The following is a 19,825-nucleotide window of genomic DNA, read 5'->3' on the forward strand; positions in this document are numbered from 1 at the left end:
TTTTGATTGCCTTCAAATTTTTTTTTCTGTATTTTTTTTCTTAGTAGTTACCCTGGGATTTACAATTAACATCTTAACTTTATTAAATTGAAGTTTGAATATCAGCTTAGTTTGAATAGTATACAATAACTCTGCTACTTTATTTCTCCATCTCCTCATTTTCTATGTTTCTTTACAGATTAAATCTTTATGCATTGTGTGTCATTAGTATAGATTTATAATTGTTGTTTTATTCATCTGTGTCTTATATAGAAAAAACTACAAGAGATTTAAACCAATAAGGCAGTAATACTGGCTTTTTTTTTTTTTTCTGAAATTTATTGACAAATTGGTTTCCATACAACACCCAGTGCTCATCCCAAAAGGTGCCCTCCTCAATACCCATCACCCACCCTCTCCTCCCCCCCACCCCCCATCAACCCTCAGTCTGTTCTCAGTTTTCAACAGGCTCTTATGCTTTGGCTCTCTCCCATTCTAACCTCTTTTTTTTTTTTTCCTTCCCCTCCCCCATGGGTTCCTGTTAAGTTTCTCAGGATCCACATAAGAGTGAAACCATATGGTATCTGTCTTTCTCTGTATGGCTTATTTCACTTAGCATCACACTCTCCAGTTCCATCCACGTTGCTACAAAAGGCCATATTTCATTTTTTCTCATTGCCATGTAATATTCCATTGTGTATATAAACCACAATTTCTTTATCCATTCATCAGTTGATGGACATTTAGGCTCTTTCCATAATTTGGCTACTGTTGAGAGTGCTGCTATGAACATTGGGGTACAAGTGGCCCTATGCATCAGTGCTCCTGTATCCCTTGGATAAATTCCTAGCAGTGCTATTGCTGGGTCATAGGGTAGGTCTATTTTTAATTTTCTGAGGAACCTCCACACTGCTTTCCAGAGCGGCTGCACCAATTTGCATTCCCACCAACAGTGCAAGAGGGTTCCCGTTTCTCCACATCCTCTCCAGCATCTATAGTCTCCTGATTTGTTCATTTTGGCCACTCTGACTGGCGTGAGGTGATACCTGAGTGTGGTTTTGATTTGTATTTCCCTGATAAGGAGCGACGCTGAACATCTTTTCATGTGCCTGTTGGCCATCCGGATGTCTTCTTTAGAGAAGTGTCTATTCATGTTTTCTGCCCATTTCTTCACTGGGTTATTTGTTTTTCGGGTGTGGAGTTTGGTGAGCTCTTTATAGATTTTGGAGACTAGCCCTTTGTCCGATATGTCATTTGCGAATATCTTTTCCCATTCCATTGGTTGCCTTTTAGTTTTGTTGGTTGTTTCCTTTGCTGTGCAGAAGCTTTTTATCTTCATAAGGTCCCAGTAATTCACTTTTGCTTTTAATTCCCTTGCCTTTGGGGATGTGTCGAGTAAGAGATTGCTACGGCTGAGGTCAGAGAGGTCTTTTCCTGCTTTCTCCTCTAAGGTTTGACACACATTTTGATTTGCCATTTGATATCTTATTTGGCCCTTTGCTTGTGCTTTGGGGTGTTGTTTAATATTTACATATTAAATATTTACGTTTTTCATTGTAAACTTACCAGCTTCGTTTTATTGTTCATGTTCTGTTTTGTACCATTGTGATTGGAGAATATACTTGATATGATTTCAGTCTTCTTAAACTTGTAATATTTATAATGTTTCTTTATGTGATTTTATCAGAGGATTCTTCTGTATGTACTTGAAGAAAATGTGTATTCTATTTTTCTTGGGTGGAATGTTTTATATATATATTTTAGAACCATGTATTCTGAAGTATGCCTCAAGTAAAAAGTGTTCTTGTTGAAAAAAAAATAACTTTCACTGAGTGCACTTGTTTAAAATAAGGCATAACAGAAGTGAAGTGTTGGGGGTGGATGGATGAAATAGGTGAAGGGGATTAAGAGTATGCTTTTTATGATGATCACTGAGTAATGATGAATTATTCTGAGTAATGATGAATTGTTGAATTGCTATACTTTACATCTGAAACTAATATAACACTATATGTTAACTATACTGGAATTAAAATTAGAAACTTAATGAAATAAAAAATTGAATAAGTTTTTTCAAAGATAAACAAAAGCTGAGAGAATTTGTTACAAGTAATCCTGCCCTATAATAAATTCTAAAGGGAGTCCTTAGAGCTGAAAAGAAAAGGCACTATACAGCAATTAAAAGTTATACCAAGAAAAAAGAACAATGGTAAATGTAACTACATAGGTAAATATAAAAGCCAGTGCCTTTTCTTTTCAGCTCTAAGGACTCCCTTTAGAATTTATTATAGGGCAGGATTACTTGTAACAAATTCTCTCAGCTTTTGTTTATCTTTGAAAAAACTTATTCAATTTTTTATTTCATTAAGTTTCTAATTTTAATTCCAGTATAGTTAACATATAGTGTTATATTAGTTTCAGATGTAAAGTATAGCAATTCAACAATTCATCATTACTCAGAATAATTCATCATTACTCAGTGATCATCATAAAAAGCATACTCTTAATCCCCTTCACCTATTTCATCCATCCACCCCCAACACTTCACTTCTGTATGCCTTATTTTAAACAAGTGCACTCAGTGAAAGTTATTTTTTTTTCAACAAGAACACTTTTTACTTGAGGCATACTTCAGAATACATGGTTCTAAAATATATATATAAAACATTCCACCCAAGAAAAATAGAATACACATTTTCTTCAAGTACATACAGAAGAATCCTCTGATAAAATCACATAAAGAAACATTATAAATATTACAAGTTTAAGAAGACTGAAATCATATCAAGTATATTCTCCAATCACAATGGTACAAAACAGAACATGAACAATAAAACGAAGCTGGTAAGTTTACAATGAAAAACGTAAATATTTAATATGTAAATATTAAACAACACCCCAAAGCACAAGCAAAGGGCCAAATAAGATATCAAATGGCAAATCAAAATGTGTGTCAAAACAACAAAAAAGAACACACAATATTCCAAAACTTATGGGATACAGTAAAGCAGATACTGGAATGAAATGTATGCTATAACTGTGTTTATTAAGAAAAAAAGTTCAGGACAGCTGGATGGCTCAGTAAGCTAGGTGTCCAAATCTTGATCTTGATTCAGGTCATGATCTCATGGTTCGTGAGTTCAAACCCCAGTTTGGGGTCCGTGCTGACAGTGCAGAGGCTGCTTGTGACTATCTCTCTCTCTACCCTTTCCCCACTTATTGCTCTCTCTCTGTCTCTTTCATTTTTTTAAATGTTTTTATTTATTTTTGAGACAGAGAGAGACAGAGCACAAGCAAGGGAGGGGCAGAGAAAGATGGAGACACAGAATCTGAAGGAGGCTCCAGGCTCTGAGCTGTCAGCACAGAGCCCAACGCGGGGCTCAAACTCATGGAGTGTGAGATCATGACCTGAGCCAAAGTCAGATGCTTAACCAACTGAGCCACCCAGGCTCCCCATCTTTCTGTCTCTTTCAAAATAAAGAAATAAACTTTAAAAAAAAGAAAAAAGAAAAAGTTAAAATAAACAACATTACACCACAAGGAAGTAGAAAAAGAAGAATCTTAGCTGAAATTTAGTAAAGAAAGAAAAAACAAAGAAAAATCAGAAACAAATAAACTAGAGTTCAGAGTAAATAATAACATAACATTGAAAGTAATGACCAGTTTTTCCAAAAAAATAAAAAATAAAGTTGTCAATTCTTTAACTATAATAACTAAGAAAGAAAAGGAGAAGATTCAAAAGCCAAAATGAGAAATGGAAGAGAAAACAGTACAACAGATAACCACAGTGATACATATTGTGATAACAGATAACTATAAACAACTATATACTAACAAATCAGATAACTTAGAAAAAAACGTAATTCGTAAAAATGCACAAGTTGCCATGATTGAATCATAAATTTTGAATCCAAGAAATAGAAAATATTCTTAGACTAATAAAAAGAATGAAAGTTGAATTAGGAATCAAAGATATCCCAGCACAGAAAAGCCCAAAAACACATGGCTCAATTGGTGAATTCTACCAAACATTAAAAAAAAATAATAATAATGACAATCTTTCTCAAAATCTTACAAATAATGGAATACAGGGAACACATTGAAAAGTCATTCCATGAGGCCAATACCACACTGACACCAAAGTAGAATAATTTATTCATTTCTTTCTTCATTTTTTTGAGGGATAGTTTTGCCAGATGTAAAATTCTTGATTGACAGCTTTTTCTTTAAGCATTTAAGATATGTCATCCCATTGCCTTCTATTACCTATAATTTCCAAAGAGAAATTATCTTGAGAATAATCTAATTGAAAATCTTATTATTAATCTTATTAAGAATCTTCTTTTGAGTGATACATCATACAACTCTTTCTGCTTTTAAGATTTGCTATTTGTACTTGTCTTTCAATTATTTGACTATAATGTGTCTCAGTGTGGATCCTTTTATGTTTATCTTGGAATTTTTTTTGAGTTTCTAGGGTATCCTTATTCATTTAGTTCATTAAAATTTGGGAAGGCTTTTTTGACCATTATTTGTTCAAATATCCTTTTTTACATATTAAATATAATTTATTGTCAAATTGGTTTCCATACAACACCCAGTTCTCATCCCAACAGATGCCCTCCTCAATGCCCATCACCCACTTTCCCCTCTCCCACATCCCCCATCAACCCTCAGTTGTTCTCAGTATTTACAAGTCTCTTATGGTTTGCCTCCTTCCCTCTCTGTAACTTTTTTTTTCACCCCTTCCCCTCCCTGATGATCTTCTGTTAAGTTTCTCAGGATTGACATATGAGTGAAAACATATGGTATCTGTCTTTCTCTGCCTATTTATTCAAATATTCTTATTGCTTCTTTCTTTCCTCTCCTCCTGGAACTCCCATTATGTATATGTTGGCATATGTGATATACCACATTCTTCAGGTCTCTTAGGCTTATTTAGTATATTTACTTTTCATTATTATTGCTTTCTGTTCCTTCAGACTGGGTAATCTCAACTGACCTATTTTTAAATTCACTGATTCTTTATTCTGTATACTCAAATTTGTTGAAATTTTCCAGTATTATTTTTCATTTTAGCAGTTTTATTTTTCAGCTTGAGAGATTCAATTTGGTTCCTGTTTATAATTTCTATTTCTTTTTCAATATTTTCTATTTGATGAGACATTTCTCTTCCGTGTTTTTTTTTGTTGTTGTTCTTTGTGCATGATTTCCTTTAGCTGTTTGAGTGTGTTTAATGTAGTTGATAATAGTCTGTCTTTTAATCCAATGACTCTTTTTTCAGAAACACTTTCTGTTCATATCCTTTTTAATTTTTTTTTTTTTTAGAACGAGAGTGTATGAGCAGGGGAGAGAGGCAGGGGGAAGGAGGGAGGGAGGGGGAGAAAGAGAGAGAGAGAGAGAGAATGAGAGAGAGAATCTTAAGCAGGCTACACATGGAGCCTGACACAAGGCTTGACCCTAGGACCCTGGGATCATGACCTGAGCTGAAATTAAGAGCCAGACACTCAGCCAAGTGAACCACCCAAGCATCCCCCTATCTTATTATTTTATTTCTTGTGAATGGGTCTGATATTTTATGTTTTGTAATCTTTTGTTTAAACTGGATGCTTTACATAAGAGACTCTTAAAAACTGAGAACAAACTGAGGGTTGATGGGGGGTGGGAGGGAGGGGAGGGTGGGTGATGGGTATTGAGGAGGGCACCTTTTGGGATGAGCACTGGGTGTTGTATGGAAATCAATATGACAATAAACTTCATATATTGAAGAAAAACTGGATGCTTTAAATAATGTAATGTGGCAACTCTGGGAAATCAGCTTCTGAAAATAAGATGTTTATCCCTTCTTAAGAAATTTTTTTGTTGCTTCTTTTAGTTTGTTGTTATTTTTGTTATTTATTGGCTTTCAGAAACAATTTTTGTAATTGTTGTTTTATGGTATGAGCACTAAAGTTTGTGTTTCATTAGCTTGATGGTAAAGTATTATTTTTACGGAGATTTATTAAACATCTACTGAGTAGCTGGGCATGTTTTGAACCTTTATACCAACCTGAAATAAAAGCTTAGAGTCTCAGGTCTTTTCTGAGTGTGAGTCTTGCTGAGACCTACATTTGGCTTTTAAATTTTCATTGTATACATAGCTGCTTTTGAATGATTTAACTTCCCAAACAATCCCATTTCAGCTTCATCTTGGGTCTTAATATAGTCTACTGTATGCTTCCACCAATAATTTATTATTCCAGGTATCTGAAGGTCTGTAGTTCTCCTGCAGCTTTTCTATGCAGTGCCCTCTGCTTTCTAATGCTTCCTTCACATGAGAACTGAGCTATGCTGCTTATCCTTACTTGAGATTTGAGTTAGAAAAAACAGCAGTCTTTCAAGCAGTCCATAGAGTGGTTAAATTCTGCAAATTAACATCTATTCTGCTCCTTTTTGTTCCTGGGAATAAATCAAGACAAGGGTGAGTAAAAATAATTCCCACAGTTTTGAATTAGTCTTTTATTGACTGGGCATTTGTTTGATTGTTATAGGCTTTGATTATTTCTCAAAGCTTCTATAAAGTTATTTTAGTTTGTCTTTGGTTGTTTTTTGAGGATTGCATGCAAATACATGCATATTTATTGTGGAAAAGAAACAAAGTATACTTAGTAGCTTAAAATCTGTTTGCTTCACTTAATATGTGAGGGCTATCGTTCAAAGATATTCACTGAATCTAGGTCTTCTGACAAAATCTCCCTACATTGCAGCTGCTAGGACAAATTAGACTTTAAGGAAGATAATTGCCCCTATAATAAATTTTCTTAAAGTTTCTCTCACAGGCAGCTAGTATTCTGCTGGATATATATCTATATCCATTATATATCTGTATCTATATGATCTATATCTAATGTATCTATATATCTATTTCTATAATTTTAAGTAAGCTTCACACCCAGCTTGAAGCCCAACATGGGGCTTGAACTCATATCTCTAAGATCAAGACCTGAGTGAGATCAAGAGTCCAATGCTTATCTGACTGAACCATCCAAGCGTCTCTGGATATTCTTATTTAACAGGATGTCTTTAGTGACATATATTTAGGAAACACTGAAGGCATTGGATATTCACTATTTTGTCTACATCTCTGCCATTTTCCTTCTTTGTCTTCCTCTGTGTCCCTGAAAGCTAACTATTGAGAATTTCATCATCTGTTGTCTTTTGTTCTCTGGAAAATGAGAGATACCTACAAGATATCAGTGGGTTGGTGAAAATAATTGGAGACTTCACCTAGGGAATGACATTTGAGCTGAGTCTTGAAGAATCTTTAGGAGTTTGCCTCTCAAAAATGAAGAAAACATTATTAACTCCTCTGGCCCCTTTAGCCTTAAGGGTAAAAATGGCTTGTGGCTATTCTTTGAATGACTCATAATCCCTTGTTGTTCAGCTACCTATGAACAGGACTCTGTAAAACATTACTTGATTAAAATATCTTTATCTGAACTACTTGAGGTGAATTTGTTTTCTTCAAAGATACTGATTGAGTTAAAAAAATTAGGTTTCTTTACTGCAGAAATTTGCAGAGATTTTAATATGTTAATTGCATTGTTAATCTCTTAAGGGAAGCTATTAACCAGCAGCATTTCCCAAAAGTATTTGTCTATAGAGCCTTTTTAGAAAGATAATTACTTGTTGATTCACTTATTTATGTAGACTAGCTTTCAGGCTAGTATTCAAAACAACTAACTTTGGAAAAGTTGCTTAATGATAATAAAATTGCTATTTTTAAATATAATTTATTGTCAGATTGGTTTCCATACAGCACCCAGTTCTCATCCCAATAAGTGCCCTCCTCAATGCCCATCACCCACTTTCTCCTCTCCCCCACCCACATCATCTCTCAGTTTGTTCTCAGTATTTAAGAGTCTCTTATGGTTTGCCTCCCTCCCTCTCTGTAAAAATTGTTATTTATCAAGTGTTCTACTTATGACACAGTACTAAAGTGCTTTTCATAACTTATCTCACAAAATCATTATCAAAGGGCCTATTATGTGCATTCTGTTATTATAGTACTATTACTATTTCCCATTTTTTTAAGTTTATTTACTTTGAGAAGGGGAGGAGCAGAGAGAGGGATTCTCAAGCAGGCTCCACAGTGTCAGCGTGGAGCCTGATGCAGGGCTTGAACTCACTAATGGCGAGATCATGACCTGAACCGAAATCATGAGTTGGATGCTTAACTGACTGAGCCACCCAGGTGCCTCTACTATTTCCCATTTTTAAATGAAGAAGCCAAATTTTAAAGAATTAAATACTGCTCAGCCTATAAATGGGGAAAATAGTAAATTCCAAGGCTTTTTGATTCCAAAGTCCCTGTCCTCAAAATTCAGGCCTCACTTGAAGTGTGACATATGAGGGCTTGGAAATGGAGATTTCCAGTTAGCAAAAGTACAGTTTGGTCAATGTTATCTAACTATCTGGCTCAATAGACTGCTATATACGTCTTAGTAAATAACTCCCAGTGAATGTTGATGCACCAAGTGATGATTTTTGTAATCCCAGAGAATTAATGCAATTCTGTAGGTACCAAATTTATTACCTGGGGATGTGGCATTCCATTCAGAAATTTTTTGTCTCATTAAATTGAAGACCAGTTTTTCTTAATGACTGGAATATTGAGATCAGGGACATCTTATTTTTCAACTTGTGTTTCCCATGCCCAGCATACCTGTCACATGGTATACACTCACTAAATGTTGCCTATTGTGATTCCTGTCATACAACAATTTACTACAAATTTCGATGATGGAAAAAATTTCCATGAGCCTCATCTTATTTTTAGAATCCTATCTTCCATACTCATTTTATAATATATATAATCCCCTCTTTATATTTTTCTCTCACTTAACAATCAACTTTAAAACTTTAGAGATAATAAATTCTGGTTGGAAAGACTTAACTGTTTTAGTCATGGTTCAGGTCATGACAAAAAAATAGTGGAATTACTATGCCAACATCTTATAGGTTACAAATTGAGCACACTGATTTCAGATACAAATTAGCAAACTCTAAATGTATGTGTGTGTGTGTGTGTGTGTGTGTGTGTAGCAGGAGTGGGATGTAATGTGTACTTGTGATACGTATATGTGCTTGTGGGTATCATTCATTTCCAGAATGATCAAACATAACTAGCTGAAAATTGGTTCAAGGGAGGTAAAATAATTAATTATATTAAGCAACTTTAATTTTGAATGAAAAGTTTTTCTTTTAACTTTATAAAAATTTGTATTGAGTCATAACTGATATAACATTATATTAGCTTCAAGTGTACAACATAATGATTTGATATTTGTATATAATGTAAAATGATCACCGCAATAAATTCAGTTAAGATCCATAACCATACATAGCCATGACTTTTTTTGTTATGATGAGAACTTTCAAAATCCACTCTCCTTGCCACTTTGAAATATGAAACACAGTATTATTAATTATAGTTGCCATGCTGTACATTACACCACCATGACTTATTCATTTAGTAAGAGATACTTTTAATGCAAGGTAAAAAATGCAAGTCTTTACCATATTATTCTCTGAGTTGGAAAAGATATACAAGCAGAAATAATTAAATGAGTTGAGTCACGTTAGGATGAAGTATAATGAATTAATGTTTTATTTGGACAAAAAATGAATTGATAGGTTCATTCTAGAACTAAAGCTGTAATTTAAATGACTATGATTAAGACTATTTGTATTGTGCAAATTTCTTATTAATGGTTGATTATAACACTTCATAAAAATTTACCTATATAAAGTTTACATGACTAAGAATACTATTATTTTTCTAATATTTCTCTTTCCCCATATCATTATATTCTGCTTGTTTAACAGATCACAATAAAATGGAAAAGGATAATACACAGAATTATTATAAGACTTTTAATTTATTTTTTATTTAAAAATTTTTTAATGTTTTATTTATTTTTGAGCCAGAGAGAGAGGATGAGCAGAGGAGGGGCAGAGAGAGAAGGAGACACAGAAGCCGAAGCAAGCTCCAGGCTCTGAGCTGTCAGCACAGAGCCCGGAACGGGGCTCAAACTCACAAACTGCGAGATCATGACCTGAGCCGAAGTCGGACGCTTAACCCACTGAGCCACCCAGGCGCCCATATAAGACTTTTTAAAGACATACAATTTACATTTCTGAACATCATTTTTAGGAGACCCAAATAGGCTGTGCATGTTCTTATTGGCCTATTTCCTTTTAATTCACCTGAGAGGACTGTACAGATGTTAGTCTTGGAAAACCAAGTTATTCACAAAATAGTGTGGGTATTCATGGCTAATGTGGAATACAACCACAGTGTCTACCTGGAGGAAAATTTAACGTTATGCTAAGGAAACTTAAGTATCAGGGCCTCTCACTTGTAAGGGCCCTTTTTAAAGCCCATTGCCTTAATTGTACTTACACTTTTATATACTTTTCTTAAAGGGTGTCCTCTAATTGTACACAAAATATGCATTCTGTAGGAATGAACAACTTTTTAATGAGCAACTTTATTCTTACCCAGACCATTTGTGTTCAGTTCTTTTGCTGCAGAGGTTCATGCACATAAAAAATGAGTTTGACTACATTAAAAAAGTGATAATTAATTTTAATCATACCACATAGATTTTATTGTTTACATAATTCCATATTCATTGAATATTCACAGAAATTAAAAAATAATAAATTCTTCTGATTCTCTTGAGTTTAAGTTCTTGTTTCTGTGGATGATAGTATTTTTAATTTTTTTTTCATTTCTTGCTATACCTGGTTAGCATGAGTTATAATTTAGTTCATTTTCCTGTATATTGACTTATGTCCTGTTATTTATTCATTAAATTTAAAAATTTAAATGTTATTATTATAAATAGAAAACCAGTATGATTTACACAAATAGAAAGTAATATTAAAAATAAATTCAGTAAAATAAAAATATTAAAATTACTTTTTTTCCAGACACTGGGGCATGCTTAAGGCTCTGAGCCTGATGTTTGTTCTCTCTATGATAAAAGGGATAATTATCAAATTTCACAGAAACACTAATGACTAAAAGCAGAGAATTTATCTTCAGTATAATCAGAAATATTAAAATAAAAATGAAGAGGAAATGCTTTCCTAAGTCTGTGATTCAAGATACTTAATTCTGGGCTTATGTCAAACATAACTATTTCACATTTTACTAAACACTCTTATAATTTACTCTGTACTTGTGTCTAGTTCTAGAGTAGCATCTACACCTTATGGGACAGTGCCAACTCAAAGGATTATTAGAGGATGCTTTTTGTCCCTTGGGACCAAAGCACAGTACAATTGGGGTAAAGAGTATTCTTTTTTACTGTTACCAAGAAAGCATGGGCAGGATTATACAAACCTCATCTTGCCTAAGGTTGTAGTATGAGGCTCAGTATGATGTCTGTTGTAAAGCACTGAGGGTTTAGGACCATAAATACTATTATAAATAACTAATAAAAGGTAATAGAAATAAGCACTATTGATAGCACCAGTTTCTAAGAAGATTTATTCTTGTTACGTCCAAGTCTGACTGGTCGATTTTTCTGTTGGGGATTTCATCTGCAAAAAATAAGAATAATAGTTATCTCCATAAAGACATAACCAATAACTGTCCAAAGATTTGTTCCAGTTCTTTAATCTTCAATATCTAAAAAAGTAGCAACATCAAAATGCCTCAAAATTAATGCATTTTAAATATTCTTCCTGATGCATTACAATAATAAAAATGGCAATAACTTCAATTTATCATTTTCCTAATTTATGCCAGAGACTTTTCATACATAGCTTTATTTGTTTCATGTAACAACTTGGTCTACAAGTTTGAAAAATCATTGAATAGTTAATGATATTCTAACTCTGTAATTTAATGTAATAATAACTATAAAGTGGTTGGTATTCTTTTCATTCCACTTTTACTGATATGAACAGTGAAACTCCATGTCTATGCTCTTCCAACTGTAAAGTATTTGTTTCTTGGGTTTTGGAATCAGTCACAGCTGGATTCAAATTTCATTGCTACCACTTTCTGCAGGTAAATTAAGTTTTGTAAATTTAAATTTTCTTCTTCATAAAATGCTCTTTAACAAAGGCTGTTGTGGGCTTAACTGAAATTGTGTACCTGTAAGAACAAACTGATGGTTGTCAGAGGGAAGAGGAATAGGTGGATCGGCAAAATGGGTGAAGGGAAGTGGGAGGTATAGACTTCCATCTGTGCAATGAATTAGCCACACAAATAAAAGACACAGCATAGGGAGTGTAATCAATATTATTGTAATAGCATTGTATGGTGACAGAAGGTAAATACATTTGGCATAGCATAATATATAGAGAAGTTGAATCACTATGTTGTATACATGAAACTAATGTAACGTGTCAACTATACTCAAGTTAATTTTAAAAATCTTAATACCAATGACATAGCAACTTGTAAGTTTCTTCATGTTAATTGAACTGGAAATGTTTTGCTTTAAATACAGAATGTGATGAAAGGGATTATCATTAATTTTGAATGTCAAATATTATTTTTGTCTTAGGTAGATAGCTTTACAATAATTTTTTCTCCAAAAAATTCAAAACTTTTGAAAAATGTCATGACATTTTCATTTAAAAAAACCTTTATTATGTTTATTGTGTACAGAAAGTATTCAATAAAATTTCTTTTTTAAAAAGTAAAAGAAATTGTGTACCTGTAAAATAGTAAATGGGCAGTAAATGTTTGTGGCTTTCCTCTTTACCTCTGCCATTCCTAGGTGACTCTTCAGTGCAGTAAAACCAACTCAAATTCCATTCAAATGATTTTGAGAAATGCCTTGGACTAAGAATATCTGGATGCTCATAGAATTAAAGCTAGAGCCCTGAAACTGAAAACTTATAGCGTCTCTAAAATGTTTCTGGCTATGAGTCATGTCTTATCAACTAACCTATAAGCTCCTAGAGAGCAGGAATCTTGTCTTTTGCTTCTTTGAATTCTACCTGAAGCTTGATGCAAAACTGGAAATATAACATAATGGCTAAAGGTCTATAAAATGTGCTGCTACTATCTTTATTAACTGCATGATCTTAAGCAATTGACTTAACATTTCTGAGTCTGTCTCCTTTTCTTAATATGGGGATGATGGCATAAAACCTACCTTATAGATTGAATGACAGAATGCATATAAAGTATCAAGCACAATGACTAATATATAGTAAGTGTTCAAAAATGGAGCTAATTACTATTATTAGTATAAAGTTCAGTTATCAATAAAGACATTGATTAATCTAATCCAAACAATTTAAGATATTAGTAATAGCCCTATGAATGCTTCGAGGTAAAGATTCCCTATTCTCTGTATTCTGGCATTATTATTACCGTGATCATTAACAATCATTGTCAGGATGACAGCATATCCCTGAACAGTGGCAAGCATAGAAATATACTTAGCATCATTTGAAAACTCTTAGCTTCAGGATGACTTGCATTCTGCATTTCTTATATTAAGTCAGAGACACTGTATGGAAGAAGTTATGAATTAATTATCTTACTTGTTTCAGTTTACAGACACATTACTTTGCTGAGAAATGAACGTTGGTTGCTATTCATAAACCACTGGCAAAAACAGGATATAACATCACTTCCTTGGGTTTAAAACAAAAATCCCCTACAAAGGTAACTATTACAATCAAAGTACTATGTGATATCAGACATTCAAAACCAGTTAGTGTTTATCTGTTAATGAATAAAAGTATAGATTTGGGAATTTACTGGACAACAAACTTACCAGACAGGCATGGCATCATGAAGAGATCATCCAGATTTCTCAAGTCCGTCCTATTTAGCCTACCTGCCTTGCTCATAGTGAGACTTTAACCCCACTTCTGACAGAGACAGAACAAAGACGGCAAAAAAAAAAAAATCCCTGCTATACATATCAAAGCTTAAGACATGCAAGTTGGCAATGCAGACCACTGTAATAAACACATTCCATGCTATTTGGGGCCTGTAACCTCCCAAAATTAGTTTCCTCCCTTCTTTTTACTCATTTCTAAGACAATAATGATTCGTTAAGCCATTTAGTTAATAAATAGGCTCTAAATGAACTTATTATGGACTATGTTCTCCAAGAATTTACTTACCATTTAATTAAGATGAGGTGTATACCCGGAAAAAATTAGTAAACACCAAAATCATTGTAAATGAGGATAATATAATCCTAAAGTTCAGGAGATTGATAATTGTTGAAAATTTGCAAAGGCCTTGGAATGATAAAAGACATTTCTGACTCAGATGGGTAGAAAGGCATATATTTTTCCATTTCACAGACAATTTTGGTGTTTCTATTAGGATTAGTTGATCAAGGTGGTTAGCATACACTGGCTGGTTCCTTCTATCCACGTCTCTTCACTTGTACCTATTCCATGAATCTGAAGAAATAAGCTTAATAAAGCAAAAACTGTTATTTTCTAAGCCACGAATGTTTGTGACCTAAAGCTATGTTGAAATATAATTCCAAACACACACAAACCTGAGCAAATATTGACCACTTTCACCAAATCAGTTTAACTTTTGTTTTAATTTTTGATATAGAACCCCTTGAATATGTTCTCCATAGTGCTCATCACCACCTGCATCTTATCAGTCTTTTCCACAAGCACAGCCTGGCACTCCACTAATAATCTTCAACCTTGGCAGACAGTTTAAACACAGAACAATGGCCTCTTTACTTTTAATTAGCAATAGATTAAGCACTCAAAGAGACGATTATTGCAATTTGAGAAGCTTCAGGCTTCAAACTTCTGTTTCTCACAGGTGCAACCCTGCAATTAGAGAACTCTGAGAAATCAACCAACTGAGCTAAGAGAATATGATAATTAAAGCCAGAATGTGAAGCCCAGTAAGTGCCTTAAATATCAATTTACAACCTTGAAATTTCAAGGTTTTAAGTTTAGTATCACAAAGGGAAATTTTATATCTGAGTAATAAAGAGAAACCACGTAAATTCCATGATAATAAACTTTCTGTGAATTCCCGAAAATTAAGACATCCAAGGAAACATAACCTAATGGTTATGGATACCCTGACAGGAATTCCATTTCCCTCAATGAGCCATCACAAGACTGGAAGCGAAGTTTAGGGAATAAAAAAAAATTAGAGCCATTTCTTTGAAGTCTTTCTCCTCCCTAAAATTTTTTAAAAAATAAAAATAAAAAAAACAGAGAATAAACATCTTTATTAATTCTACTTTTGTGTGAATGCAAAAAGCTTCACATTTGAGGCATGTTATCTTCTCAGTCACTAAAAGCCTGACTTTAGAAGGCTACACCTATATCTTTGCTCTGGCCAATGCTAGAGAAAACCATGCAAATATATGTTTTTTTTTTACCCAAATTTTAATTTTTTCTCTCCTCTTCCCATTAAGCTACTCTTTCCGTACTGTTCTAACTTCCACTCTTTCCCCTGAGATGGTAAGAACAGCTTTCCCTTGAAAAGTACTGTTATTTCAATACATTCAACAAATCTCTATTTAATATATATTACATGTAAGTTTCCTTGTTTCATTTGAACTTGGATGAAGGTTTTATATAAAGGCACAGGTGTGTGTGTGTGTGTGCGCGCACAAGCACAAGTGTGGGCATGCACACACACAGAGAAAGTTTTACTTGGGGATATTTTAAGTACTTAAGGAAAGTAGAAGAGATTTGTTGTAGGACCTTTTTGGGGAATCTGGCCACATACCTTGGTGGTTTTAAAAGTGATATACATTAGTAAGATTGAAAATTCAAAATTTGTGTTTCTGAAAATCAAAGTTTTCCTCTCGTCATTCACCGTGAGGATGTGTTGAGATCCTAATATAAGCCCTTTGTGCTGATAAGTTATCTGGCTTTTCCAGGTGAAAGAAACATTTTCTCCATCATTCTAATTAGTAATGATTTGAGGTGGCCAGAGTTATGTTATATACACAATAAGTGTCAAAACAATCCATTTACAATATTTTTATAGAACAATAGCAACAATTTATTTATTTACCATTGGAAAGCATGTTGAAAATATTTACTATATCTAGGGTACAGTACTGAATACTTTTAACATTTCTTTCACATCATTAACTAAGATAAGCACCTACAAACTACGGAGTGAGTGGAGCAAGTATTGTTATTTTCACTTGACAGATAAGAAAAACAGTCCAGAGAATCTCAGATTTGTTTTGAATTCTAGAAATTAAGAAATGTTCCTGAGACTATCACACATAGTTAATTAACTTAACCCTTCACATACTATGGTAAGACTTCTATTAGAAATAATTGATTATATCTTCTATAGTTTCTGCAGTTTCTCAATTTGCAAGAGGTCAAAACTACATACTTTGCTTTATAGGAATGCTTGCTGTACAGTGGAAGGAAAAAAGTGTTGATCTTCAGGTATATGTTAGGCTTTCATCCTCCAAAGAGTATAAATTCCCAAGTGGAAAAGAAGGGCCTATGAGGAATTGCAAGAATGGAGACAGACAGAAGCTCACATCAGTGAGAGAAATGCATTCTTATGACTCAAGTTTGAAATTCACAGCTTTGAGGCCAAATTTACAGAGGCTGTGGCCCAAACTGAGAGATATGAGTGGAGCATTGGGAATGTATGCTTAGGTCTCTATGTGTTTCTGGAAAAATCTACCCTTCCAAGTAGGAAACCATTTCAACTCAAAGGACACGACTGGAAAAAAATCTCAAAGATTTAAGAGATGTCAGAAATTTGTGGTCTTGGAAGTGACCTAAGAAATCATCCAACCTAACACCTTCTTTTTATAGTGGAATAAATAGTCCTGCATGAATGGATTTAGGGGCAACTAGGTTACACACTGACTTAGTGAGAGGGCTGGGGCAAAAGCCCAGCTCAACACTCCTTGTCTGTAGTTTTGTTTTTGTTATTTTTTTCCTATTTATTTGTACTTCGGAGACAGCTGTATAGTCTTGTAACAAGAAAACATCAGTCTGAGCAGAGGCACTTTATAGTTAAAGGGAGACTACATTAGAAAAAACTACTAATTTAAGCTTTATACATTACCTAAAATTATACATCCCTAATCTCCAGTTGCCTGGAGAGCCTGAAAAGTGAATTACACAGGTGTTCTGTGTGCAGAAGGAATTTAGTCTTGGGCAGAGTATAAATAAATAAGAGGAAGACAAAAGAACTTTTAAAATATAATTTATTGTAAATTGGCTTCCATACAACACCCAGTGCTCATCCCAACAAGTGCCCTCCTCAAGACAAGAGAACTTTTTATAACAAGGGAATTGTGCACAGCTTTGAGATAATAGAAAAGTTACAAATCATACTTGTCATTTCACAGCTTCAGGTACAAATTTGGAAAAGCTATATCCTATCTTGGGAACAGGGAGTAGAGCATGGGAAACATGCACCCCTATGGTATGACTGAAGCTCCAAGGAAAAGAGGACTAGGATCTTGGGTCGGGGAGTACATTCCAAAAAGCTAATGAATATCTGTTTCTGCAGTGTTTGATATTTTACCAGTCTGATAATTCATAGTGTGCATTTTTTTCTTGTAAAGCAGGAAGCATAATGTTGAATATATAGGTCAATAAGTAAGAGTCATTCAAACTGTATCAAGGGAAACTGGGTGCAGTTACCTCTCAATGTTTTTTTTAGCACTTCTGTGAATCTTTTCTTCCATCACTCCACTCACACTCTGTATCCTAATTTTGTCTCTTCAGTAGTCAAAATTCCCTACCTCACACCTCTATCCAGGCCTACCCTTCTCTAAATCCCCAGAATCTCTAGATACTTCTCAGATCATAGCTACCAGCTCTCAAATTGGAATTTACAATCTCTTGGAGCAATTGATCATATAATTTCTAACATGATTTGGGACACTGATCAATTCAACTATACTGCTACAGTTCTCTGATATCGTTTAGCTCTTAAAAGAGAAGGCTTTAAAAAGAATATCTGGGGCCCCTGGGTGGCGCAGTCGGTTAAGCGTCCGACTTCAGCCAGGTCACGATCTCACAGTCCGTGAGTTCGAGCCCCCACGTCGGGCTCTGGGCTGATGGCTCAGAGCCTGGAGCCTGTTTCCGATTCTGTGTCTCCCTCTCTCTCTGCCCCTCGCCCGTTCATGCTCTGTCTCTCTCTGTCCCAAAAATAAACGTTGAAAAAAATTTAAAAAGAATATCTAAGTAAGAAGTCTGCAAACATTTTCTATAAAGGGCTAGATAGTAGATACTTTAGGCTTTGCAGGCCATATGATCTCTGTTGCAACTACTCATCTCTGCCTTTGAGTTTAAAAACAAGCATAGACATGCATACATTCATGAATGAGTTCCGTGAATAAGCATAACTCTATTACAATAAAACTTCATTTATGAAAACAGGTTGGTAGTGGGCAGAGCTCAGTAGGCTTTCTCTGCAGAGCAACAAACATTTAGGTGGTGAAATTTTATAGAAAATAATGATTTAAATTATCTGAAAATTGATCTAAGTAGCACATAGGAAATGGTGAAACATTTATCGAAGAAAATCTGCTAAATCTAGTAAATCTCAGCAATAAGAGCCAAAATCTGTGGCATCTTAGCTAAGAACCTCTCCCATTCCCTGCCATTCCCAGCACTATGTTAAGGAAGCTTTACTCTGGGCACTGTATAGGTGCATGTTACAGGGGTAGGATATATGCATATTTCATGTCCTCTTCCAGATCTATGTTGCTCAAGCTCTATTCCCAGAAGACATGGATGAAAGGACTGAAAATCCTTCCTGCCACCTAAACCCTAGGGCTAGGAGTTTGACTCAACAGTGACAGAGAATACTGCAGCCTGATTGCCCCCACCACCCCCGCAAGTTTTCTCACAAAGCAGAGGTTCCATTCTGGGAGGGGCAAGCTGAAAAAAAATCAGGGGATACTATACTTCTTTCCACTAGAACCCATTGGTGTTTCTCTCTCCATCAGAACTCACTGGTAGAGCAGGGATGTCACTCCAAGGGAAGCAATAGACTGTCTCCTATGCAATGGCATAGATCTTCCCAAGAAAAGAAACAAACCACAATGACAGTCCTGCCTGAGGGGGTAGACTGACTTTTTGGAATACAGACTGGAGTACTCCATGTGGAAGGGCCTTACCAAAACAATGGAGTAGAGAGCAATTAAGTAGAGAGCAATTAAGAGGCAATCTGTAGCTCAGATATAAACAAAACAGCCAGAAGTTTAGTAGAGATAACTAGAGAAAGACAGGCAAGAAGAACTCTCAGGATCACACTAAACTGTGGAATTTGGGAAGGCTGTGTGCATTACTCTTCATGAATGTCATAGCAGGCTATGGGACAGAAATAAAAACATTCTCCAAGCCACATACAGATCAATCAGCAAAAAGTGGAAGACTCACGGTGCCTTGATGGCTCAGTGGCTTAAACATCTGACTTTGGTTCAGGTCATGATCTTGTGGTTCGTGGGTTGGAGTCCTGCATTGAGCTCTGTGCTGACAGCTCAGAGCCTGAAGCCTGCTTCAGATTCTGTGTCTCCCTCTCTCTCTGCCCCTCCCCCGCTCGTGCTCTGTCTCTCAAAAATAAATAAACATTAAACAAATTTTAATAAAAAATAAAAATAAATTAATTAAAAAATAAAGTGGAAGACTCATGGGCTTGAGGTGCTTAAGTACAACCTCTGACCAAACAATGGCAAAATACTAAACTATTCTGACCCCAGGTAACTCCTAAGAATCTAGACAGAAAAATAAAATCACATTTAGCTCTGGTGGTCTGGAAGACTGCACACACTCAAGGTTGTATAACCAAAGAAATAATTTCTCTCAGGGACATCTATAGAGAGATCTT

General features: G+C 34.7%; 1 protein-coding gene across 3 annotated transcripts in view; it reads left to right on the top strand.

Moving 5' to 3' along the window:
• Nucleotides 1-19,825, top strand: part of GPR174 (G protein-coupled receptor 174) — a 96,197-nt gene that overhangs the window by 14,565 nt on the left and 61,807 nt on the right. For 2 of the 3 annotated variants that reach the window (XM_047844249.1, XM_047844250.1), the window contains one exon: nucleotides 13,546-13,660. The exons of the other annotated variant lie outside the window; for it this stretch is intronic. The gene's annotated coding sequence lies outside the window, so the exon portion shown is untranslated. The remainder of the gene's footprint in view (nucleotides 1-13,545; nucleotides 13,661-19,825) is intronic. 3 annotated transcript variants of the gene reach the window in all.

This window comes from Prionailurus viverrinus, chromosome X (genome assembly GCF_022837055.1).
Source record: "Prionailurus viverrinus isolate Anna chromosome X, UM_Priviv_1.0, whole genome shotgun sequence".
NCBI classification, from domain to species: Eukaryota; Metazoa; Chordata; class Mammalia; order Carnivora; family Felidae; genus Prionailurus; species Prionailurus viverrinus.